Source organism: Canis aureus, chromosome 35, assembly GCF_053574225.1.
Source record: "Canis aureus isolate CA01 chromosome 35, VMU_Caureus_v.1.0, whole genome shotgun sequence".
In the NCBI taxonomy this organism is placed as follows: Eukaryota; Metazoa; Chordata; class Mammalia; order Carnivora; family Canidae; genus Canis; species Canis aureus.
The window spans coordinates 22,954,631-22,981,959 of NC_135645.1; the positions used below are offsets into that span (position 1 = coordinate 22,954,631).

Sequence of the window (27,329 nt, forward strand, 5' to 3'; positions counted from 1 at the left end):
TCCATTTATTGATACTTCTTTATACATATATTTCTACCTAATAATGTAATAATGCCTAAGTGGTTTTAATCTGCCTTTTTTTCATATTATTAAAGAATGATAGAGCTCTAAAGAGCCTTAAAACTCCTCTAGGCCACCCCCCCCCCACCCAATCTATAGATAAACCAAGAATTAGCAAGTGATTTGTCCAAAACCATGTTATTTGTATGTCAGAAACAGAAGTAGGTGTCCTGATTGCTAACAGTGTGCATTTCCCACTGCTCCAGCCAGCTGTCATGGCATTCCTGCTATTGCCATTTTTTAATATAAACAAAACTTCCTAATACTTACATTTATGAAAATGAAAAACAGACATTAAATGAATGATGAACTCTATCTCGTTCCAGAAAATGATCATGATCATCTATACATAGACACATGAAGCAACTGGGGGAAAAAAAATAATAGCAGTTATCCAGCTTCATGAAAATGCATTGCTAACAAGATTTGATTTTTATATCAAATGATTATGTTTCAAAGGATTTCTGTTTTAGTCATTTGTATGCTGCTTATTTGTTGTATTTAAGTCTTATAGTCATGAAGCACCTGGATGGTTCAGTTGGTTGAGTGCTGGACTCTTGATTTGGGCTCAGCTCATGATCTCAGGGTTCTGGGATTGGATCCCACATTGGGCTCTGTGCTTGTCCCTCTTCCTCCCCCTCTTCCTCTCTCTCTCTCTCTCTCAAATAATCTTTTTTTTTTCAAATAAATGATCTTTTAAAAAATATTTAGTCTTATAGTCACATTTTAAAAAATAATTTATGTTCCAATATATATTTGTGATAGAAAATTGTGATAAAGTAATTAAATTTCCAAAAATAAGAAAATATGTTAGGATAAAATTAGGAAGGAAGAGTAGAATAGAAATGTAAGTTCACGGAGCAAACAAATTGACATCAGACAGAGGGAGGAACCAAGATGGTGAGTAGGAAGCTCCTAAATTTCCTTTCTCCCATGGACACACCAAGAGTACAACTGCAGAGGAAACAGTTCCTTCCGATAGAAATTCAGAAACTGGATAAGTGGTGGCCACAAATGGATTGAATGAGAAAATACCCACAAGGAAACAGGTGGCAAAAGCTGAGACATACTCTTGCCCTAACCCTACCCCCAGCACCATGCTGTACAACCGGAGGGAACCCCTAACTTCCAGCTTTTCCCTGAAAAATGAAGGGTTTGATTCACACAACAGGACTTGAGTCCACAAGACCCACAGAATCCACAGGACTATAACAAAGAACCAGTTCTTCATGGGTGCAAGCGCTCACATTGCCCATCCTCCAGGGCTCAGCGTGAAAGGGACAAGCAAAAATGCACATCTCCCAGTCTTTCCCTGGAAAGGATCTGACTGCATACTTTATAACCTGCTGCCTCAAGGTCAGACTTCTAATTAGCCATGCATCTGAGGGCTCAGATCCTCCACGGAGTGCCTGAGGCCCACTTGTCCTCCCTTCTCCCTCTAGCTCTTTCCAACAATAAAACCAGGTCACCTCTGGAAGGGGTTTGTACACATGTCTGGTGCCCCAGCTTTTTCAGCTGCCACCAGAGGAACAGGCCTCCAGATTGCCTGTTTCTGATAGTCAAAGAGTCTTGCATTCATGAGGCCCCAAAGACTATGGCAAACAAAGAAGCAATTCTTAACGGGCATGTGAGGACTCACTATAGGCCTTAGTGCAAAAGAAACAGGCAAAAGTGCCCATTTCCCCGTATTTTACGGGAAAGGGTTTGATGGCGTATTTCACAAGCCATGGCTTGAAGGTCCAGCTTTTAGTTAGCACACATCCAGGTACTGACGGCAATCCTCCCTGGAGCCTGAATGAGCTGGTGAACACTTTCTCCACATTCTCCCTCCTGTTCATTCCAAAAAAAAAACAAAGTCACTAGTATGTCCCTAGAAAAAAGCTTGTGCACACATCTAGCACTCCAGCTTTCCCAGCTGCCACTGCAGGGGCCAGCCCCCAAATCACCTACCTCTGATAGCCAACAAGCCACGTGTTGGTGAATCCCACGGGATAATAGAAAACAAAACAGCTTTTGAACAGGCATGTCTGAGCAGCTATACACTCAGGCTCAGTGCAGAGGGAGCCCATCTCCCAGCTTTCCAGCTGCTGTCCAATTTGGCACCTAATCAGCCTGCATCCAGGTGCTGACTACAACCCTAATGGGTCTTAGTGCCTTCTTCATCTGCTGGGAGCCACAAGAACAAAGAGGGCAGCTTGGACCATCAGGAAGTTTTGGGAGACAACAGGAGCTCAGTCTGGCTAATTGACAAGGTTCATCTTACACAAGACGGGTCTGTCAAGGCTGGAAAGGGGTAGCTGTTTTATCTAGTGTCCAGAAACCAACACAGAGACTCAAGGCCAATGAAGAAACATAAAATGTGGGGAGGGAATGTAAAAATGCAGAGCTTTTGCATGCATTAAAAGTTTTAGCAGCTTAAAATAGACCGTGATAACTAATACAATTTCAAATCTCATTATGTACAACACACTAGAAATTAGGTTTGCAACTCCTGAAACATATGAAAAATTGTAGGTGTCAACTTCAAAGTGTATAAGGAGGTTGTGGTACCTAAGTAAGCAGTACACAAGCAAAAAATATTTGACCCTCATTGCTCTAAGCTGCCTGCAATAGTAGCTTGGCTAAAGACTCCCAAATTATTTGTTGGGTGTGGCTAGTTTGATGCTACTTGATGCTTCTGCCCCAGCAGCACAACCTCCCACTTGCCTCCGCGGATTTGCCGTCTATAGAGCAGCTCACGTGAATTCCCCTAGACTTCAGTAGTAATAGCAGAGAAAAACAAAACCACCATAAAACTCAGCATGGTAATTCAGTAACCCAGAACCTAGAGAGACATGAGAAGGTCAGTGGGGAGAGTTGAGAGGAAGTGTGAAATCTGAGCATCTCATGTCCAGCAAGTAGGCCAGAGTGGTTACAATAATAAATCCCACCTTTAAAGACCATTTTACAAAAGCTGCCTCGTACCCAGCTGAGCAGGACTTGTGAGATCAGGCGTTAGGATGGAAGACTGAGCTCTGCCCTGAGGGAAGACCACAGGGTAATGAAGGGATTTAAAGTCTCCCAAGGCAGGTAGCACCCAACTTTGGTGCAAACTTAGGTCGTCCCTTCCCAGGCCTAGAAATGGACACTTGGCTATGTGAGGATTCCAGCCCGAATGCTATCTTTAAAATACAAAATTATGCATTTCCCCAACTTAAAACCTTTCCATGATTTCCTATAACTTTGAAACATTCAGACTCTAACTTAGCACCCAAGTGCTTTAGGGTCTGGCCCCTGCCTTTCTCTCTAAACTCATCTCTTAACCACCTTGGGAAGCACTCACTCTGCATTCACTCCAGCCTTCCCCCATGACCGGCAGATCTCAGCTGTGTCTGACTCTTGGCCCAACTCAATGACTATACAAACACTAGTGTGACTGCCTAGAAGGCTCTTCCTACTTCCTCACCTGTCCAACCTCTGTTCCTTCAAGACATACTCAAACACCATCTCCCAGGTCTCAAATTTTGATTTTTTCCCCCATCTTTGTGCCCTCAGAGCAACCTTAATCCAACATTTATCATATTGTACTATATTCATTCATTCATTCATTCACTTGCTAGCTTTCCTAATTTTCTAGCAGGCAAAGCTGGCACTCTAGAAGTAAATCATGAGTGAAAGAGGAAATAATTTATAAACTTTAAAAATTAGTTATAAACAGGAACAAGGAGATAGAAGATTCAGAATAAGAAATAACAAGAAGCAAGAAAACAGGATGATCTGGGTGGAAATTGAAGAGACAGAGGGTAGCAATGGGCTCTTCCAGTCTGTTTCTCATCACAACACACAGGCTTCCATCCCTGCTCAGGGGCTTTGGCCTGCTGTAATGGATTAGCAGGGCTCAAAAACCAGCCCTACCACTTATTAGCTATGTGACCCGGTGTAAATTATTACTCATCTCTAAGCCCCAGTTCCTCACCTATGAGATGGAAATAATTGTATCAACCTCCACATAGAGTTGTTATAAAGATTAAATCAGATAATGTTATAAGGATAAATCATGAGAGCCATGATAGACTTGACACCGTGCTGTGTACATAATGAACATATGATACATGTTAGCTGAGAATATCTTTCTAGCTGATGTTCAAGAATTCTTTTAAAAGGGCTTTTCCGCAGGCCATATAAAGCAAATGGCCTGGGCTAGGACACTGGACAATGTGATACGAAGTCATTGTTTGATCTAGGACACTTTAGTTCAGTGCTAAAAGCAGCAAACCAAACCCAAATCAGCAATGTTGCCATCATTTGAATCTATTCCTTTTTTTTTTTTTTACGGTTTTGTTTATTTATTCATGAGAGACACAGAAAGAGAGAGAGGCAGAGACATAGCAGAGGCAGAAGCAGGCTCCCCGCAAGGAGCCCCATGCAGGACTCGATCCCGGGATCCCAGGATCAAGCCCTGAGCTGAAGGCAGATGCTCAACTACGGAGCCACCCAGGCATCCCCATTTGAACCTATTCTTTAGCTCATAGATAATAGCAATTGTAAGTTGGGTTGGGGTCAAGAAGACTTTAATATGTAAACTATGTTAATGACATAGTTTTGATGTTTTGCCTTAGAAAGAAAGCAAAAAAAAAAAAAAAAGAAAAGAAAAGAAAAAAACCATATGAGGTTGTCATTTGAAAGATCTAAAGGAAGATCCAGCCCCATAGCAAAAGAAACTTCACTTGATAAAGCCTCAACTTCTCAAGCCTCCTGAAGTTGCCAAGTTCTGCTCTAATGAACAGTAGGATTGTTTGCCTATTGACCCAACCACTAGTTTAGATTAGGAGGTAAAATATTATCTAGAAGGATTAATTATTATATCACATTGTACCAGATGCCTCTATCATGCATCAGTTCTCTTGGTTGGTCACATATTAACAATCACTGTCTTGACATTCTAAACACACTGCCTGATTATTGGTTCCTGGCAGCAGTGGTTGAGAGCAGTTACTGGAATCTCTGCTTGCTGGGTGATTACATAACCTCTGCACCTAGCCGCACAGCTAGTCATAATATTCCATGATGTTTGGCCTGAAGTGTATCATATTCACCACATTGATCTCCTCATTATTTACTTGATGTGTTTCGGTTTCCCTTCCTTTGTGTCTTTGCTTACTCTCTTTCCTCCACCCAAAATCACTTTTCTTCCTGTCCAATTATTCAAATTCTAGAAGTATTTCAAGGTTCAAGTCAAATGCTCTTTTTGTTTGTCAACAACCCGAGCAAAAACTGGTTTGCTTCTGGGTTTTCACAGCACTTCATTTTCTCTACAGTGCTTTTGCTTGAATCTTGTATTTTCTTGACTAGTACAATGCTTCACACACAACTGGCACTAAAGATTTATTGAAGGCAGGAACTAATGACCTACTACAACTAAGGCTACTTATAGATCACTTGATAATATAAACAGACATGTCATCTTAATGAGAAGAAAACACTTTTCTCCTTATGAGGAAATCTTCATAACCAATAGCTAAGTCCATTTCCTGCTCATGTGCCTCCCAAGGGGCTTGGGAAGGATACTCTAGGCAGAATGTATTACTGAATTTCATCTTTGGCTTATTACTCTCATTTCTTGGCTATTGAAACACTGCCCTAAGTAGTAGTAACAAAATTCAGAATCAGGGAAACTGGAAAATGAGGGATTTAAGTTGTTGCTCTGGACTGAAAAAAAGAACAAAGATGTTCTCCGTCGTCCCCTTCTTGAGTGATTACTCATTCACAGAAGTGAGTCAAGGGCAGGCGAGAGATGATCTAGCACTAGGTCAGGGTAAAAATTGGGAGGATAATAAAGAATATTTATATGGACTCAGTATTAAATGATATTAAGGAATTGTTTTCGATTTAGTCAGATTGAGTAATGGCATAGCTTGTTATGGAGTAAAAAAAAAGCCTTATCAGAAATGCATGCCGCAAAATGACATGATTTCTGGGATCTGCTTTGAAATAACTCAAGAGCAAAAAGGAGGAATGGAAAGAAAATACTAAGATTGGCAAAAATACTAAGATTGCTCCACATTTCTGTGTGCTAAAACATTTCTACACTAAAACTTCTAAAAGAAAATTCTTTTAAGACAATAGTTATCTTATGTAGCTGATTTCCAAACAAGATATTGACCTGAAATGACAAATAAGAAGGGAAAAGGGAATTTCTATTATCTAGGTCACCAGTCTGTGCCATTTAATTCAGATTACTCCAAGTCACTGCTGTTATGTTCTCTGCTAAGTTGGAAAGCTGTACATGTACAGTATAACCTGGAGACAATATCTGGGGCTTTAACTTCAAACAAACTAAAATGATTTATGTTTTTTTTTACTTTTTTTTAAATTTATTTATTTATGATAGTCACAGAGAGAGAAAGAGAGGCAGAGACACAAGCAGAGGGAGAAGCAGGCTCCATGCACTGGGAGCCCGATGTGGGATTCGATCCCAGGTCTCCAGGATCACGCCCTGGGCCAAAGGCAGGCGCCAAACCGCTGCGCCACCCAGGGATCCCTATATTATGTTCTTAATAAAGATTTCAGCTTCATCCCAGACCAGTTCTTTGGTGTTTGTTGTTCTTATGGCTTTTTTTTTTTTAATTATGCTTTTTTACAAAAGAAGGGGAAAAGGAGATTAGAAGTAGTCTTTGGGTTAATAAATCTCCTGGCAAGATATCCTGGTAATAATCTAGGTAAGCACTTAATTATATAGCATATCTGGCCCTAATTTAAGTTTAGCTTTGAACCATAGTGTCTTTTACAGAAGTTAATTAATAACCCTGTCCTCTGCTCTTTTTTTTTTTCACCAGGCAAAGATCAACATCAGAACTTTTTTCCCAATAGTTTTAATCTAAATAGCCCCAAATTTCTCTTCACTGAGTGATTTATGGCACCAGAAGGATTTGTCATATGAAATGTTGCTTGTTGTCTTTTGCAAATACTGCCAAAGATTGGAATTCTTAGATACCTGAGAAACACTTTTTGTATCTATCTTTTTCTGAGATGAGCATATGTCTCTAGAAAAAAAAAAGCTGTATATTTTTGGTCCTAACTTCACCATGTATGAAATGGTAAATGGTAGAAGTAACTTTATTGATTTTCTTGATAGAACTGACTAGACAACTTCAGGAAAAGGAATATTCCAGTTACAATAAAAACATACAAAGACCAAAACAAAACAAAACAAAAAAAAGGCCTTAGCAAGCCGCTTTGTTATCTGCTACCTGCATAGAAAGAATTTTATATTCTGGTGGCCTTAAAGTACCTCAGCAGATCAAGGCTTTGAGAAATGGAATTGACTAAGATAAACTTTTTTTTAAGATTTTATTTATTCATGAGAGACACAGAAAGAGGCAGAGACATAGGCAGAGGGAGAAACAGGCTCCCTGTGGGGAGCCCGATGCGGGACTTGATCCCAGGACTCCAGGATCACACCCTGAGCCGAAGGCAGATAGATGCTCAACCTCTGAGCCACCCAGGTATCCCAATTAAACTTTAAAAAGCCAGCAAAAACTTTGAAACTGGCATCAGCCAGTTTCCAGAGGCCGTCCTCTGGATGGCCTCTCCAGCCATCCAGGCAGAAAATTCCAGAGGAATTTTCAAATTCCCCTGTACACCTCTGTACATTAGGCCATTATAGGCATCCAAATCCTTCAGAAAATATCATCTAATTCAGTATTTCCCAAACATTTATAGAACTAAGATATTATTAATTGTTACCTAAAAAAAAACACTTCATGGTCAAATGATGTTGGAGAATATCTGGGCCACACAAAGTTCAAATATCTCTTTACTTTGGGACTTTCTAGAGACTTCTCTAGGTATATATATACTATAATAATAGGTATTATAAATCTCCAAGAAAGGAAATGTCATAAAGCCAGTGTGACGTTTGGAAATCATCTTGCAGTACTAGTGCTCCGAAAATATGTTGATGACTGTGATCTGAAAATATACCCAGGCATACACATACACAGAGATACGAACATACTAGGAGATACGAATGAACCATTTTTTAATTGGTCTAAACAAGTATTATGTCTAGTTCCAGAATATAATAAAGGTAATCTCACTACCATTTGAATGGGAGTCTAACTGTTTTTTTTTTTTTTAAGATTTTATTTATTTATTCATGAGAGACACAGAGAGAGAGGCAGAGACAGAGGCAGAGGGAGAGACAGGCTCCTCGAGGGGACCCTGATGTGGGACTTGATTCCCGGGACTCTGGGATCACGCCCTGAGCCAAAGGCAGATGTTCATCCACTGAGCCACCCAGGCGTTCCTAACTGGTTTAATTAAATAGTGAGTTAATCTCCTGAAAATAGAATCTGCAAGTCAGAAATGCTAACAAGTAATTTCAAATATCACAATCCCTTTAAAGATCCTTAATTGGTGGTGAGAACTGCCTAGGAAAAAGGCATACTCAGCTAACACCTGTGGCCTTTGATGGGAAAATTTTGTCTCTTGATGCTGAGCTGCATAGTCACTGGTAACCAGTCCAGCTCTTCACAAGCATGAGCCTTTGTCTTCTATTGAAGACAAAACTAAGTATGTATAAGGACATTTACTGATGAATTTTCATGTTTTTCATTTCTTTTCCTTACAGTTTTACCTCTTCTCCACATAGCCTAATCCAGCTTCTACCTGGATCTCCCCTTTGTACTCTGGGTGCCAGCCTCAGCTCTACTTATATGATCACCGAAACAGAGTCTAAAAGAGAACTAGGTTAATGATGGTTGCCAAGCCAACTGTAGCAGCAACTAGGACAAGAATTGAGAGTCAAATCTAAGCCTGTGAAACCCAGACAAGCAAAAAGTTAGGTGCAATCCTACAGGATGGGGGAACAGAGCTAAGGTTGAAAAATGAAGGGTGAATTTCAATAGAGCAGAAACAAGGTCCAACCCTGACAACAATGTGGTACATTTGGAGGGATAGAGACTGGGAAGGAGGGCAAAAACAAGCAGAAGCCTCAAAGACCACCATCAGACAGGATTTATTATAACAAATGGAAGACTTTAATCATGGCAGACCAATGCAAACAGCTGGTTATCTGTAAGCGTTGTCAAAGCATTGTTATGCTATTGTCCATGTGCTATTCTTCTAAGCAGAATGTATCTACAAATAACCCCTTCTGAGGTTTTCTAGAATCATCCATGTTGAGAGAGAAAATACCTGGAGGCCATAATAAGAATGATATGAATTGAATCTTTGTCTTTCCAGAACAAACATCCTGATATGGGTGAACTGGAAATGATTAATGTTTCTCTTTCCTTGCCAAAAGACAGGCATTTGCTTAATTGAATAGAGACAGAAAAGTCTATTCTCCATATATGGAATGAAATCCAAGCTACCTTTTTATAGCCAGGAAAAATTAAATTCCCATCAGATTATGGAAGTAGGCCAATGTTGGAATAACAACACTATCCTAGTGGTTTTCCATGGAACTTGTTACATGCCAAATACAAAACCGGTTCAAGTGAATTCTCTGTACCAGAACTCCATGGATACCACAGATATATGAGGATGGAACAAAGAATAAATGTGGTAAAAAGAAAAAAAAAAGTAACAAAGAAGAAAAAAATGAAAAAATTTAATAGGAGATGTAGATCCAAGGAAGATTTTCCATTTATTTTTTGGTAGACTATTGAAATACTGGCTGAGTCTGACCATGCTATTATGAAGGCACAGGCTCTGTTCTCTTTCTGCTTTGGCTTTGTGATCACACTTTATTCTTAAACCCATGAAAATTTAACCCAACCTTCTTTGCACACAACCTTTGTTTACTTAGTATAGATTATGTTAAAAATCTGTATTAAAAGAATGTCATCAAATTAAAGTGTAGTTTGAATATTATTTATCCTTTTTACTTTTCCACTGCCTTCCTTAGTTATCCTTTTTATGTTTAATGTTTTAACATTCATTTTTGCACTTTGCAGATTCTATGTGGCCAACTCTATTTTGATGCGGTTAAAAAAACAAAATTCAACTGAGGACATTTTAAAGATCTTATTGGCTTATATTCAAAATAAAATTGGGCAGCATCCCATCTAGCAGATAGAAAAGAACTCTGAGAAGCTGCGCAAAATGAAGATTTTCATAGAACAGAGCAAGACAAGAAAGTTATACTTGCAAAAGGGGGATTGGTTGTGGTAAACTCACTTTCCTTTATGGGGTGGCAGGGGTCTATCAAGCAGATTACCTTACACATGCTCACTAGATGGTTTCTGACTAACTGGTTTAAGATTCCATTTCCGGGAGAAGCCAAGACTATAATGAAGTTTAGGGTTTGGTGACATGGAGCTTAGCATAAGTGACTCCATTTGGGGCCTGTTGTCTTGTTTTTAACAGTACATAGTGAGAGAGTTTTTAATTATATGTATCCTGTGCAGTCTAGATTTTTTGAATTTTTTTCTGTCTTCCACATTCAATGAAAACCCAAAAAATGTATAGGTCATTTTATCACTACATTTGTTAATGAAATACAACAAAATATTTTTTTATAAATCCCTTTTCCCCACTTTGCATGAGTTTCTAAGCCATAGTAATGTCAATGTTGTTTTAACTTTAAATCTTTATCTTAAGTATTTTATTTATTTATTCATGAGAGACACAGAGAGAGAGGGGCAGAGACATAGGCAGAGGGAGAAGCAGGCTCCATGCAGGGAGCCCGACATGGGTCTCGATCCCGGAACCCCGGGATCACACCCTGAGCCAAAGGCAGATGCTCAATCACTGAACCACCCAGGCATCCCTAACTTTAACTCTTAATTGAAAAAAGCCATAACATATTTTTCATGAATGTATATTCCTGTTTTTTTGTAAGCAATTAAAATAGTACAGAAAAAATATAAAAAGGAGGATGAATATCACCTGAGGTCTAGCACCCAGAGATTTCCAGTGTTAACATTTTGCTGAACATACATCCCAAAGCACCTCTGTGCCTATAGACATGTATGGAAATAAACATACAGTTTTATATGAAGGGGATCTTTCTGCTCTTTTTGTATGAAACAAAATGTTTTTACTCAACCACATCTTAGGCAATGCTCCATGTCAATAAATATAGAATTCCTGCAGGGCTAAGCATAATCTGGCCCTGCCTACCTCTCCAAGCTCATTTGAAGGGTTTTCCCCGTTTACTCATCCCAGTTCACTGGTCTCCTTGTTATCCCTCAAGCGCACAATGCCTCTTCCTACCTGAGGGCCTTTCTATTTTCTGTTCCCATATTCTTGCCATGGTCTTCTCCTGGTTCTTTCTTTGACAGGCCACCTCACGTTTGTTACTCGTGTCTGAGTTTTAATGGCCCCACTCAGAGAGCTCTTCCACAATAACTGTAAGTTGGGGCCACCCATTCACTCTGCATCTCATCACACAGAGTTATTTTCATTATAACTGTATCTCTGTCAGAAATTAACTGATTAGTCTATCAAATGACCAGGGCATTTTTTAATGACTGCCTTAAACAGCTATTAGGAGACCAACTAGCAATACTTCAAGAAAATCAAAACATCAGAACCTAAGACTTCAAGGACAATAAGCATTACTGTGGAATAACGTATAGATCATCAACTTGTGTTTCCTAACAGAAAAAAGCAATGGAACTTCCTCCAGAGCATAGCAAGAAGCCTCATAGTTGTTGCTTCTAAGTTAAAGACTAAAACCAGCCTGACGTAGCTTTTCTTATTATAATATTTATAAACTGTAAGAGAGTTGCTAAAAATCTAAATTTTAGGGCATCATAAACTTCCAATCAGTTAACTTTATGTTATCTGAAAGATTTAAAGCTCATCTTAAATGATGAGGTCCCTGAGATATAAAAATAGAAATAAACTGATTTATTTCAAAAGTCTATTGACCAGTAAATATTCTGGCAATGAAATCTGTAGCCAAACTTTCTACGCATAGTTATAAATCGAAATAATATTATCATTTGAGAAGAAATGTTCATCTCTTCTATGAAGAGTAATTTTTTTGTTGAAGAGTAATTTTTTTAGAAACAGTTGGGTATGGTGATTTGGTTCAGTTAAAATCATGAATACCTTGGAAATTAGATGAAAAAGAAACTAATGATTCTAAACCATTCAATAAAAAGCAATTCATTTACTTTAAAACAAAAATTAAGATCACTATTTTGAGAAGTTTTTTTTTTTATTGTTTCTCACTCATAAACCTCTGGAGCTCTAAGACTTTCACCTTGAAGTATTCATTACTACAGCTTGAAAAATGTGAACATTAGGTACTAATGCTTGAAAATAACTACTGTAAGAAATAATTAGATAAAATATTGCTGTTGGATTCACCATAAAGTGCTTATAGTTCATTTAACTGAAAAATGTACATTCCAGTTTAAAAGATACTTGAAAATTAAACGTTTCTTCCCTCCTGCTGAACTGTAATTTTTGTAGGCCAATTTTGATCTTTAGTTGGCCCTGTTAACTATTAAATATGGACTTGTTACCTCTGCCCAGAACTTGAACCCATTAAGGGAGTAAAGCATTGTCAATGTCATGACTTTATAGGAAGTTTACTTGTGCAAATACCTGCTGCAATTCAGGTATCACATTGAGCATTCTGAGATTACCCTGAAGCTAAATAGTGAGATTAATAATTTTAGAGATGGTTGTTTGTGATTTGAGGGAAAACTAATTTTTCTGCCTTTTTATTAAACACATTAAAAGGACTAAAGACTTCAGGAGTCTTCCCTTTGCTCCCCCAAATAACAATAATCAAAGTCTCTCATTCCACTGTACTACATGATATGCAATCTTCTACAGGCTCCTCTTTCCAAATATTTTTAAGCATCCCAATGATTGCATAATCGCACTCCGCAAATCTGTGTAGGCTGTTTTACACAGGATAAATTGATACACTCACACAAACTGAAAACTAATCTTCTGTCTGACAAACTTAAAATCAAATTTCAGTTTATCATCTCATAATTTAATTGCCTATGTTATTATATGCTAGATGTACTGAATGATATATTATAGAGACTCTGGATTCTATTATGTCCCTCCGAAGCATGCTGATTTGTTTTTCTATCAGGCAATTAAATTACTAAGTGCACAAATCACTGCAGCATCCAAGAAGTCCCACCGTGGAGCCAACAATGTGCTTTTCCCTCTCTATCCAATGACTGCTTAACCCCAAGGGAGAAGAGAAGCAGTTTTAGGAAGTGTGCAACAAAGTGGGGAGAGTAAAGCCCTTCCCAAAGGAATAGAGGAGAAGTATGGATACTAGAAAATAGAAAGGGACAGGGACTTCAAAGATAGGATAGAGCTAGAAAAATTATTCCATAAAGTTGTGTGTGAGATATTAGGCTACTTTAAAGCTGTGAATGCATGGCTCTAATTCCAAACAGCATTCCAAAGATTCTGTGAAATAAACTATAAGGTAGATCATAAACTAGATCCCAGACTGGCCACTGGTGATACTCAGGATGGATCTGAAAAGCATTATGCAGACTTCGAAAATTAACCTGACACAGAGTCACAGTCCACAGATGGTGAGTAGGACCTGAATCTAACAGGCTGATGGCCTGCTGAAGGGGGAAAAAAAAAATCCCATATGATTTAAATAAGATCTAGAGTCACAGGGATCCCTGGGTACTCAGCGGTTTAGCACCTGCCTTCGGCCCAGGGCGTAATCCTGGGGTCCTGGGAACTGGTCCTCCATTGGGCTCCCTGTATGGAGCCTGCTTCTCCCTCTGCCTGTGTCTCTGCCTCTCTCTCTCTCTAATAAATAAATAAAATAAATAAAATAGTTTTAAAAAATAAATAAAGCAGCTATTGCAACCACACTTCAAGAAGTAAAGGTAAGCACTCAGGAGACACAGAAAGATGGAAAATATTAGCATAGAAACAGAATATGTAAAAAAGACCCAAATGGAAATTTCAGCTCTAAAAAATATAATAACAATATTAAAAAAAAAACTCGCTTGATGAGCTCAAAAATAAAATGGAGATGATAGAGAAAATCTTAATAAACTTGAAGAGAGATCAATAGAAATTACCATAACCTGAACAAAAAGAGAAAAAATATTTTAAAAAATTAACAGAGCTTCATAGGCCTAGAGAACAAAATCAAGAGATCTAACATTCATGCCATCTAAATTCCAAGAGAAAAGGGAAAAGAATGAGATGTAAAGAAAAATTGAATAAATAATGACTGAAAACTTCCTAACTTTGGAAAAAGACATAAACTTAGATTCAAGCTCAGTGAATCCAAAAACAGGATAAACTAAATAAAATTTATGCTGAAACGTAAGATCATCAAACTTCTAAAAACTAAAAACAAAGTCTCTTGAAAGCAGTTAGAGGAAAAAAGTGCATTACATGGAGGAGGACAACAATTTAAGGATCCACAGATTTCTCATGAGAAACTATGAATGCCTAAAGGACATAATGTGTTGAAATAAAAGAACTGTCAACTCAGAATTCTACACCCAGTGAAAATATTCTTCAAAAATGAAGCTGAAAATAAGACATTATTGGATGACAAAAAACTAGAGGAATTTGTCAACAGTAGACTTACTAGGGAATAAGTGCTAACAGATCTGAAGAAAGAAGAAAAATGATCTCAAAGGGAAACTTGAACTATGGAAGTGAAAGAAAGTCAACAGAAATGGTAACTATCTAGATAAATATGAGACTACTTTTTTGCTATGTTCTTTAGATATTCATGATGGCTTAAAGCAAAAATGATAACATTGTCCCATGGGATCGCAATATATGTGAGTATAACACATATGAAAATTACAACAGTAAGGAATCTATTGGGTAGCAAGATTACTCCATTCCATGTGAGGGTGAAAAAAATATTATTCTAATAAACTGTGAAAAGTTAAGAATAAATATATTCTAATCTCTAGAGTAACCATTAAAATACACACACACACACACACACACACACACACACACACACACTTTTATAGTTGAAAACTCAATAGATTAAAAGGAACGCCAAAAAATATTCCGATATTACAACAGAAGACAGGAAAGTAAAAATAGAGGAACAAAAATCAGAGGAAAATAACAGAAAAAATAATAAAACCGTAGATCTGTTTTTAATTTTTTTTAAGATTTTATTTATTTATTTGAGAGAGCACAAGCAGAGGGAGGGGAAGAGGGAGAAGGACAAGGAAGGCTCAAAACTGAGCAGAGAGCCCGACACAGGGCTCAATCCCAGGACCCTGAGATCATGACCTTGGCCAAAGTCAATTGTTAACTGAGTCACCCAGGCACCCCGACCCCAACTGTTTTAAACATATATATAAACCCAAATATACCGTTACCTTAAAAGTAAATGCTTTAAATATATCAAGTTAAAAATAGAAATTTCAAAATGTACAAAAAAAACAAAACAAAACCACCCACACTATACACTATAATAAATCCACTTGAATATAATAACAGGTTAATTAGACATAAAAAAATAGAAAAGATGCAGCATACAGATACTAATTTTTTTTAAAGTAAGACTGGTTATTAATATCAGAATAAAGGAAGCTCAGAGCAAGGAAAAATTACCAAGGATAAAGAAAGACATTACCTAATGATTAAAGTATCTTCACCAAGAAGACATAAAATCCTAAATGTAAGTTATCTAATGATAGAGCCTTAAAATACAGGAGACAGAAATTGATAGATTAAGAGAGAAGTCTCCAATTGCAGTTGAAGATTTCAACACTTTCATTCAGTTGTCAATAGAACAAACAGATTGTTTTAAATCAGCAAATATATAGAAGAACAGAACAATACTATTAACTAATGGAGCTAATTAACATTTTTAAAATTTCACCAAATGATGAATACGTATTCTACTCAAATACAGATGAAACATAATTCCAAGATAGGCCATATGCTGGGTCAAAACAAACTTTGAAAAAGTTTTTGCTAACTAAACCATATAAAATATGTTCTCTGATCACAATGAGATTTAACTAGAATTCAATAGCAGGAAGATAACTAGAAAATTTCTGAATATCTGGTAACTAAACACCATAACCCTAAATTATCTAGGAACCAAAAAGGGAGTTACAAGGGAAATTGGAAAATATTTATGAACTGAATGAGAATGAAAATTCAATGTATTAAAATTTGTGAGATGCAGTCTAAGAAGTGTGAGGAGGAATATTTATAACATTCAAAACATATTAGAAAAGAAAGAATTTCTCAAATCAACAATTTTAAAAGTTCACCATAAACTAGGAAAAAAATAGCCAAACATACCCAAAGCAAGCAAAAGTGAGGAATAATAAAGAGCAGAAACTGATGAAATTGAAAATAGAAAAATAATACAGAAAATAAACCAATCCAAAATCGGTTCTTTGAAAACCATGATAAAATTAATAAACCTCTAACCAGACTGAAAAAGAAAAAGAGAAAAGACACATAGTAACAATACCACAGGCCAAATAAGGGCTATCACTGTATACTCTGCAGATACCAAAAGGATAATAATATTACAAACTCCATGCATGTAAGTTGGTCAAAATAGATGAAATAGACCAATTTCTTAAAAAAACACAAACTACCACAACTCATCTAGCCTGGAATACATAATTTGAATGATTCTATATCTCTTAAAGAAATTTAACTCATAGTTTATAAATCTCCAGGTGATTTCAACTGGTGAATTCTACCAAAGATTTGAAGAAGAAATAACATCAATTCTACAAGTATCTTCCAGAGAATGGACAGGAAGTAGCACTTCCCAACCGATTCTGCAAGACCAGCCTTATCCTGATACCAAAACCAGAAAAAGTCAGTATAAGAAAATTACAGATCAATATACCTAATATAAACATAATATAACATAAACACAAGAGTCCTTAACAAAATATTAGCAAATTAAATCTGGCAATATATACAAAAGAATATACCACTACCAAGTAGGGTTCATTCCAAAAATGTAATGTTGGAGGTGCTTGGGTGGCTCAGTGGGTTAAGCATCCAACTCTTAGTTTTGGCTTGGGTCATGATCTCATGATTCCTCAGATCAAGCCCCACTTTGGGCCCCACCCTCAGCAGGGAGTCTCCTTAAGGATTCTCTCCTTCTGCCCTTTCTCTCTGTCTCTCTCTGTCTCAAATAAATAAATAAATCTTTTTTAATGTAAGATGGATTTACTTCTTGAAAATCAGTGTAACCCATCAGACTAACCAGCTAAAATTCATTTGCGCGCCAGCACACACACACAGAAACACATAAGCCACATGATCAGGTGTAGAACTGAAGTGCTCACTACTCAGAGTGATCTGGAAATGTTAATGCTTGTATAAATGTCATATAATTAATTTCCAATGGAATATGTATTAAGTAAAAGTTTGTAAATATGTTAATGAGGCCAATTTTTCCAGCATTTATAATTATTTTTTTCACTTGTTAGGAGCTTTTGTTATGTATTTTCTGTTAATAGCACTTAAAACTGCAACTTCTAAACACAAAATAAATAAAAAGAAAATATTTATAGGAGGAAAAAAAAAAAAAAAACCCTCAAGGCAGGGGATGCGTGCATTTATCAGATCAAAACCAACCGGGTCAGCCTCCCTACGGCCCCAGCCGGGGGGCGGGCATCGGCGGCTTTGGTGACTCTAGATAATGTAGAAAAAGCATTTGACAAAAATCAAGTGTCTTTCATGATAAAAACTCCCAGCAAACTAGGAATAGAGGGGAACTTTCTTCACCTGACAGGAGGTACTAAGAAATCCCACAACATACTCAGTGATAAAAGACTGAATGTTTTTCCTCTAAGAATAGCGTACAAAGACTTCCACTCTTACCACTTCTGTTCAGTATGGTCTAGCCAGTGCAATGGGAAGAAAAGAAAGGAAAAGAAAAGAAAAGGGAAAAAGAGAGAAAGGGGAAGGGAGGGAGGGAGGGAGGGAGGGAGGAAAGAAGGATGAGAAACATTATAATCAAAAACAGAGAGAAAATTGTTTCTTTTTACAAATGAAAGGATTGTTTGCTAGAAAATTTGAAGAAATTGTTTTCAAGGTGGGATGGGGCTACTAAAAATTGTAAGTAAATTTAACAAGATTTCAGGAGACAAAGTCAACATTCAAATAATAAGAGTATTTCTAAATGGTAATAATAAACAATCGGACACTAAATTAAAAAAAAAAAAACTATACAACAGCTCCAACAAATAAAAGTGAAAAAACAGTATAAATTTTTAAAAATTGGGATCCCTGGGTGGCGCAGCGGTTTAGCGCCTCCCTTTGGCCCAGGGCGCGATCCTGGAGACCTGGGATTGAATCCCACGTCGGGCTCCCGGTGCATGGAGCCTGCTTCTCTCTCTGCCTGTGTCTCTGCCTCTCTCTCTCTTTGTGTGACTATCATAAATAAATTTAAAAATTTAAAAAAAAATTTAAAAATTTGTGTAGAATCTGAATGCAGAGCACTGATGAAAATATAAAAGGAGTGTTAGGTAAATGGAGATATATGACAAAGAGTACCCAACAATTAAAAAGAACAAAGCACTATGCCTTCAACAACATGGATGAATTTTTAAAACATGTTGAATGAAAGAAATCAGATGTAAAAAAGTACATTTTTTATTATTTCATTTACATGACACAAAATTAATCTATTTCTCAGAACAATGGTTGCCTACAGAAAGTAGCGGTTATCTGGAAGGAGGCATAGGGGACTTTCAGGAGTGATGAAAATGTTCTACGTATTCATTTGTCTGGTAATTATACAAATGGTTTCATTCATCAAAACTCATTCAGTTTTACACTTAAAATCTGTGAATTTTACCATAAGTAAATTATATCTTAAAAGATTATTTAGTAAACTATTCCTGCTTCTAGAAACTTTGCAGTCTAGACTCTAAGCTCCTTATTACAAACACATCTAGATCCTTTACATAGTTCATTACTGAACATCCCAAGAAGAATAACCTACCCTACCTGTCCTCCCTAAGAAATTACATACTCGGAAAACAATTTTCTAGGCTATTTTTTTTTTCATTGAAACCTTGTTTAATTACTTGTGCAATTAAACACAGGGTATTTTTTTTTTTAAGTTTGGGCTCTGGGATTAATTTAGGGTCCTTTTAACCTCACAAATATTCTGAAATAGCATCTCAATAAAATTTCAAACAAGTCTGGTAGGGAACTGTCCATGTAACAAGTCAGAAGAGGTGGGAAAATCGAATATTTGATTGATATTTGGACATAGCCTCTGATTTTTAGCATTTGAAAACAGATGGAATGGCACAGTTTATGAAGACAGCTGATACACGTCATCAGACAGTACTTTCCACCTCCACTGACCTCAAGGAAATTTTCAGAGTCCCAAGTCATAACTTACACATAAATGAAATATTTAATTCTTATGCACATGCTTTGTGATGGCAGGAATCTGTGAAAAATGAGTAAAATAATAAATTTCAAATTTGGTGTGACATAGTACAAAACAGAAACATCAGCTCCAAGATGGCAAGATGATTCATGATTTGAGCCAATTAATTCAGAGGAAACAGCATTTCAGAGTCATGGGTGACCACAGGTGTGTAAGAACTCCAGAAAATATGCAGAAATCTTGGCACAGACGGGTTTCATATGGCATGAAATAGGGAGTTGACAAAAATCTAGCTCTGGGGTAACCATGCGCCATAGGAATGATGTGCTAGATATCACCACCTTAATTAGGAGAATATTTCAAAATTCCAAAGGTAATCCTTTCTCCTGAACAATACCAGAAGATTGCCCTGGCTTAGGCTATCTTAAAGAGATTATATTGGGGGCACCTGGGGTTGCAGTTGGTTAAGCGACCGACTCTTGGTTTTGGCTCAGGTCATTATCTCAGGGTCCTGGGATCAATTCCCACATCAGGCTCCACGTTCAGCATAGAGTCTGCTTGAAATTTTTTCTCTCTCTCTCACTCTCTCTCTCTGCCCCTTCCACCAGTGCCTTCTCTCTCTAATATAAATAGTCTTTTAAAAAGGAGAGAAAAAAAATTTAATAAAAAAATTTTTTAAAAATTTTTAAAAAGAACAGAGAGATTATTTTCATTCTTTTGTAGGTTTCATGGCCTCTAACAGCCACCAAGTGATTTAGGCAAAATTTCTGGTGCCAGTTAATTAATACTTTCTGAACAGTTTAGCTTTGATAAAAAAAATAAACAACCAAAAAATATTTTCATTATGCATGTTAGTAATACCAGTAAAGGAAATTCTATTTCTATGCCAATATGCTCAATTACCTTTAAACGAGAGGTTGCTGGGTTGGTTGGTTGGATTGACTGCTTGTTCCAAAATATGCCAATACTTGTGAGGGCAGTGGGGATAACGTCCTTGGACTCCATTCTAGTTGAGGTTCAGTGACTGTGATTGTGGCCCCTGTGAATGTCTTGATCTAGGCATCAGCAGCCAATAGACATAATTAAGATTCTTAAAGAAAAGTTTATAATAGAATTTGCAATTATATTTTTGTAAAAGTAATTACAGCCTTTCTCAAATATTAAGCAAAGAATCCGCCTTCTCATAATTCTCCATGTTCTTCTTCCCATCATTCAGCTGTATTCATATAAGTAAAATAAAATTATGAAAGACATGGGGCAAAAAAAAAAAAAAAAGAAAGACATGGGGCACCTGAGTGGCTCAGTCAGTTAAACATCTGCCTTCAGCTCAGGTCATGACCCCGAGGTCCTGGGATCAAGCCCTGCATCAGGCTTAGCAGGGGAGTCTGCTTCTCCCTCTCCTCCTGCCTCTCCCCAATCCCTCCTCATTCTCGTTCTCTCTCTCTCTCTAAGTAAATAAAATCTTAAAAAGAAAAAAGATTATAATGGCCATGGCAAATCTAATCAATATGGCTTACTATAGTCTATTTAACCTACACAAATATTTTATTAGACAAGTTAATTTGCCAAATATAGCCTGTAATTTGCTTGTTGCCTAAAAATATAAAGTGATACCATACTAAATGTGTTTTTGGATCCCCCATATGTTGCATTTCTGTGATTTTTCCTCATCCCTGTTATCCTTCATCTAGACATGCCTTTTCCAATATAGGAGCCACTATCTACCTTAGGCTATCTAAATTTTAATTCAAATTAGCAAAATTAAATAAAATTTAAAATTCATTTCTTCAGTCACACCAGTCACATTTCAAGTGCTCTATAGTCTATAGTGACATGTGGCTAATTACTGGACTGAACAGGGCAGATACAGGACACTTTCATCGCTGCAGAAAGTTCTAATGCACAATGCTGGTCTAGACTTAAATTTTTTGCTGTTCCCTGGCTGGCAAGGAATCTCCCTCTCTGGGCCATACCTTCCCAAGCATTTCTTTAAGTTCTTCCTTACATTTCTCCTACCCTCCTAGCTTTCCTGAGCCTTCTCATGGTGCCCCCATAGAAAGCACTGTTTTCTAATTCCTTTCGTAAGGACCTTCCTTTCATATTAATTAACCTGATAAACTAATCTGCACTTGGGCTCTCTGTGGATGTACAGAGTTGGTGTGTACTTGCTCCAAAGTAACACATTTCTATTTTTAGCAGAAATCTCCTGGAGATATCATGCATTTTCATAAGGAGTTGACTTTAAAAGTGGTGGCTTTAAGCACCAGGGGAGCCTGGAAACTTTGGTGAACAGACCTCAAAAAGCAAGAACCGTCAGAACACCTTTCCTAGCACATATCCCATTGGCCTATCCTCCCACATTGGCTTTAGTCACTATGTTGTTTTGTCTCCTTAGAGCACTGGGCTGTCCCTGTTACCACAAAAGACGGAGCATCGTGCATCTGACAAGGAATAGGAATAGTAGGTCAAAAGAAATATGCTTGTTTTGCTTGTAACTATGAAAACTGTTAGAAGTCAGGGTGGGGTTTTGATATCATAATCCATTTACTCTGTCTATCCTGGGCTCTCTGCCAAGACATCACACAAACAACAATTAATAGCAAAATAAGAGATAGTCTAAGGTTCTTAGTAATAGTTTGGCAAATGTTCTCTTCCTCCCTAACTTAGGGCTCTGATAAAACTAACTGGTAAATGCAGCTTAAGCCAGGAGACATTAAAAAAAAAAAATGAGGAGGGGGGCAGGAAATGAAAAGACAAGACTTCTCACCCCCCAAGTAAGAAATGATCAGCTGTACAGACTCCAGTCTGCCCCGTGGGTCCACTCACCCTGTGGAAGAGAGACAATGGCTGCCCCAGGGGTACAGCTCTTCTGTGTCTGCTTACCACAAACTATGGAAAGTGGAGAGAAATCCCCACCTCCTCAGAAGGCCCCAACCCCTTCACATGTTCAAGAAAAAAGGTAAAAGAATAGCCAGACCTGCTCAGGAGAAAGTCCTGTGCCACACACCATGTCCCACATTCTAGATTCAGCTCATTGCTTTCTCATGATGTCACTTAACTCCATCTCCTATATATAGACATTTATTTATTTATTAATTTTTTTATGATAGTCACAGAGAGAGAGAGAGAGGCAGAGACACGGCAGAGGGAGAAGCAGGCTCCATGCACCGGGAGCCCGACGTGGGATTCGATCCCGGGTCTCCAGGATCAGCCCCGGGCCAAAGGCAGGCGCCAAACCGCTGCGCCACCCAGGGATCCCTATAGACATTTTTATACAACTAAACTGCATCTTATGCAAGAAAAATAATAAAATCATTGGTATCTCTTCAGTGTTTTATTTTGGAGAGGCTTCAGAGTTTTTTATTATTCATCAAAGAATTTGATTCACTTAGCTTTAATAGGGAAGTAGGGCTAAAACAGTTGCTAACAAAAAAGGAGTATCCTAGTCTCCCCCTGACCCCTCCTCCTTTTCTCTTTTTAGGTATTTCTTCTAGGGATTACCTGAATATGTCCAAATGCCATTTTTATACGACTGTCACTTCAAAAACATTTCATTATGAAAAAGGTCCAAAACATACAAAAGTTAGAGAGTAGCATGATAAGCCCACCCCATGTACCATCACTTACTAACTCCTTGAGTTATTCTCAACACAATTTCATTTCATCTGTGTACCTACCCATTTATTCACCTACCCACCTCAACTGCATTTGTAAGCCAATACAAGATTTATTATTTTAACCATATGTCAATATACATCATGCAATATATATATCACTAAAAACCATCTTTTAAAAAATATAATAATGCCATTGTTACACATCCAAATTTGACAATTAGTTCTAAATATGATCAAATATCCAGTTATTGATGATATTTTACCAACTTTCTCATAATTCTTCTTAATAGTTGGTTTGTTTAAATCAGGATACAAACAACAGGTGCCTTTTCTTTTTTCTGTGTCATTTAAAGTCTCCTTTCTTTTTCTTAAATCTATGGCAGTAGTTCCCAATTCCAGGCAATTTTGTCGGGAGACATTTTTTTTTGCAACCACAACTTGGAGGTAAGGATGCAGAGTTCCAATGGCATCTCGCGTGTAGAGACCAGTGATGCTGCTAAAAACCCTGACATGCACAGGACAGTCCCAAGACAAAGAATTATCTGGCCCAAATCTTGAAATGCATGAACTGAGCATGCATTTTATCTCTAATACTTTTAATGTAGTGTCTTGGCTTTTCAATATATAAAATCGTGTCCCTTGAAAGTAATGACAGCTTTTTTTGTCCCTGCCTAGAATCCATATTTCTTGTTTTATTTTCATGCTTATTTTATTAACTAGAATCTCCAAAATTGTGTTGATAATGAAAATAGTTTTGTCCTACTCTAGACATTAGTACCTTTAAGTTTTAAACAGCTAATATGGCTTTTAAAACTGATTTCTAACATGTTTTCTCTTTTCTCCCAAACTAGGGCATGAAATTCAGCTAATCAAAACTCTGAGTTCATGACACATTTCTCATTACTGGTCCATGAAATTCTTTTCTGTTTATTTTGCAAAGGCTGTATCTTCTACTCCTCCTTTATCAAGCATCTAACAACAACAAAAAAAAGCATCTAACAGTAGATATTAAACTAAATCAAATTCCTTTTGTATAGTATTAGTATGTTTTTCCTCCTGTAATCTATTACTGGATTACTTTTTGTTGTTCCACATTCCCAGATTAAATCCTACTTGATTTTTGTGTATTATTTGTGGAATATTCAGTTATAATTTAGTTGCATACATTTTGTTTCACTTTTTCATATTTATGCATAAATCAGTTGTTTTTTCTTTTTTTTTGTAGACTTTATCAGGTTTTATCTCAGAATAACACTCCTATTTTATTAAAGAAAGATAGAGGTCCAGGGAATTTTTTTTTTTAATAATTAGTTGGTGAATGACTTAGCCTCTACTATTGAATTTTCTTCTCTGGAAAACTTTTAAAAGAAGCAAAGTATTATTTAAATTGAGTGGTTTAGAGGCACGCTAGCCTTCAAGTACACATTAACCTTTTAATTACATATTATTGCCCCAAGAAAGTTTTGTTCCCTGATGAGCTCTATGATAGGCCATTTCAGGTAAAGTTACTCTTGAGTGAGATAGAGATTGTGAATAAAGTAACTCCACAGCCAAAACACCCCACATAGGGTGGTTCACTAGAACTTCTGTATCATTTTATCATCATTCAATAACTTAGGTCCATTAAATTAACAATACTCACTAATCCTAGGAGGAAATACCTATTTTTCTTTCAATCCAGAACATAATTCTAGTCACTCAATTCCTGAAGTAGTTGTTTATATTTTTAACATTTTATTTATGTATTTATTTAAGACACAGAGAGAGAGAGGCAGAGACATAGGCAGAGAGAGAAGCAGGCTTCCCACAGGGAGCCCGATGTGGGACCTGATCCCAGGACCCCAGGATCATGACCTGAGCCAAAGGCAAATGCTCAATCACTGAGCCACCCAGGTGGCCCTGAAGTAGTTGTTTAAAAGGGATTTACTTTGAGGCAAAGTTTCCTTCTGCCAAAGAAAATATCTTAATTCTTTAATCACCTTCACATTTAATGACAAGGACATAATACACAGAAGGAAACTTCCTCATCTCATCTTCAGGGTATTCCCCAAAAAACACCATCTATATTCATTTTGTGTTTCTATTTCTTTGTCAGATTCTAATATTAGTAATTCTATCATACACTAGCCCTTCTTTCTGTTCCCCATCAACAGAGTTTATATTGATATTGTGGTTCATTTGAAGTATCAAGGGATTTTGAGTCTGAAGGCTAGGTTCTAGTCTCTGCTCTTCTAATAAAAAACTAAGTCAAGTCACACTGTAATAATAATGTCTGCCTACCTATTTGACAAGTTGTCGCAAGAAACAAGTGATCTGAAGTATGTGAACATTCTTTGAAATGTATAAAGGGAAGATGCTGTTATTATTTCAGCAAGCAATAACTCAAAATAACAGCAGCTGCCATTACTGGGTGCTTACTAATGGGAGCCATTCCATTCTAAGAACTTTACATGCACCACCTCATTGAAGCCTCTTAATACTGAGGCAAGTACTCTCATTAGGTAAAGAACTAAAGAGTAAAAAAAAAAAACATTAATAATATTCTCAAGGACACAGAAGTTAGGGAATTTAAACCTAGGTATTCTGATTCCAAAATGTAACCCTTCGCTCTTCAAGACCAAAGACCCCAAAGAATAATGCTACTTAGTATCAATGAAATATTAAATTAATGACAAACAACTTAATTCTTAAATTCTCAGAGTCAGGCTATATAAAGTAGAAGGCTATCATCCTCCCATTTCCTTGTTTTGTTACTCTCTCCTACAGGATCTGGATAAATGATGTTTGTCTCTGCAAAGTTTCATTCTACTTTGTGACCAGAACACTGGCCTGTATGAACAGCATCAACAGACACCATGGCTCTCTGACCTTGGTTGGGTTCAATCAAGAGAAACGCTTATTTTTAATTTGTCCTGAGAAAAATTCAAGAAAACATACCTAAACTTATAGGATATCTAGAAGTTATGTAACTTACCTTTTTTAAAAAAAAAAAAAAGATTTTATTGATTCATGAAAGAGAGTGAGAGAGAGGCAGAGACACAGGCAGAGAGAGAAGCAGGCTCCCTGTGGGAGCTCGATGTGAAACTTGATCCCAGGACCCCGGGATCACGCTCTGAGCCAAAAGCAGACGCTCAACCCCTGAGCCACCCAGGAGTCCCTGTAACTTACCTTTCATACCCTTTCCATTTTTTGTTAATTTTTATTATTGTTCCTCTTTAAGCCTTATAACTTCAGAAATTTAACTATACATAATTAAGGAATTATGCTCCTTTTAAAGTACATATCAAAATCAGTCTGGTTATTTTTCATCACATCTTTGATTATTAAATAATTACCTATAAGTTCTGAACTCATATTTATAAATATATGGCTTAACTATAAATCCAATATTAAAGGATCGTGTCTTTCGTTGTCACAAGATGCAGAATAGGTCAAATAAAACAAGGAATAGTTAATCTTGTCCAGTTGAGCCAGATAGTCTCTTTGACCTCACATTTTTGGAAGGTCACAAACAGGCCAGAGTATATTCAGAGGAAAGGGACCCAAATGGTGAAAAACATTAAACATATTATATGAAGAGTGCTAAAAAATATATGTATATCATATAAGGAATGGTTTAAAAGAAAAAAAAAAAAAGAGTCCTGAGTTGCTTAACCTGAAAAAATAGAATTTTGAAGGAGTAGTAAAAGAGCAGACTTCAGCCTTGGAGGGTGGATATAATAGAAGGGAGTTATGCTTGTTCCATGAAGCCTTAGTATAATAAGAACCTTCTGGATAATAAGTGGAATTATCATTTTCAGCTCAATATAAGCATGCTTTGTATCCCACATTGAGCTCAGACCCAAACACACCACTGCAAGGTCAGACCTGCCTGCTGAACTAAAGGGGCACATCCAAGTTTATTTGCAAAAGGGACCAAGGAACCTCCAGGATATCATGTTGTAAGTGAGGAAGACAGTGAGCACAAAGCTACTGATCCAGGAACACAGCCTTCTTTAGGTGGGAAGACAGTGGACTCTAAGAAACGCATGGTGACATCTCCTGATCCAGCCCATGAGGAACTCAGGGCTACAGTAAGAGAGCGAAGTGGGTAGATAGATGGGCGAGTGCCATAGAAGCAACCAAAAGTACTATTTTCACTAACAATTCTGCAAGAGCCTAGGGCAAAGCAGCCCTGCTTTGGAGCCATACTAACCAAAAGTTATTTAAAGGGGAAAATATTTGTTTCTAGTGACTCACAACAGAGGAAGGGCACTGGAGCAACAGGACAAGGAACAAACAGAGGCCTCTTCATAGTAACTGAACATGACTCACTGGCCTTATTTGTGAGCCATATGAGA

General features: G+C 37.2%; 1 long non-coding RNA gene across 2 annotated transcripts in view; it reads right to left on the bottom strand.

Moving 5' to 3' along the window:
• Positions 1 to 289: 289 nt before the first annotated feature.
• LOC144305201 (uncharacterized) overlaps positions 290 to 27,329 on the bottom strand; it is a 51,250-nt gene continuing 24,210 nt past the window's right edge. Inside the window, exons 1-3 of one of the 2 annotated variants that reach the window (XR_013372263.1) lie at positions 22,199 to 22,361; positions 20,276 to 20,427; positions 290 to 426 (exon numbers count right to left, since the gene is read on the bottom strand). This is a non-coding gene — a long non-coding RNA (uncharacterized LOC144305201). Of the gene's footprint in view, positions 427 to 20,275; positions 20,428 to 22,198; positions 22,362 to 27,329 lie in introns of those variants that run through there. The other variant, XR_013372264.1, reaches the window with a different exon arrangement.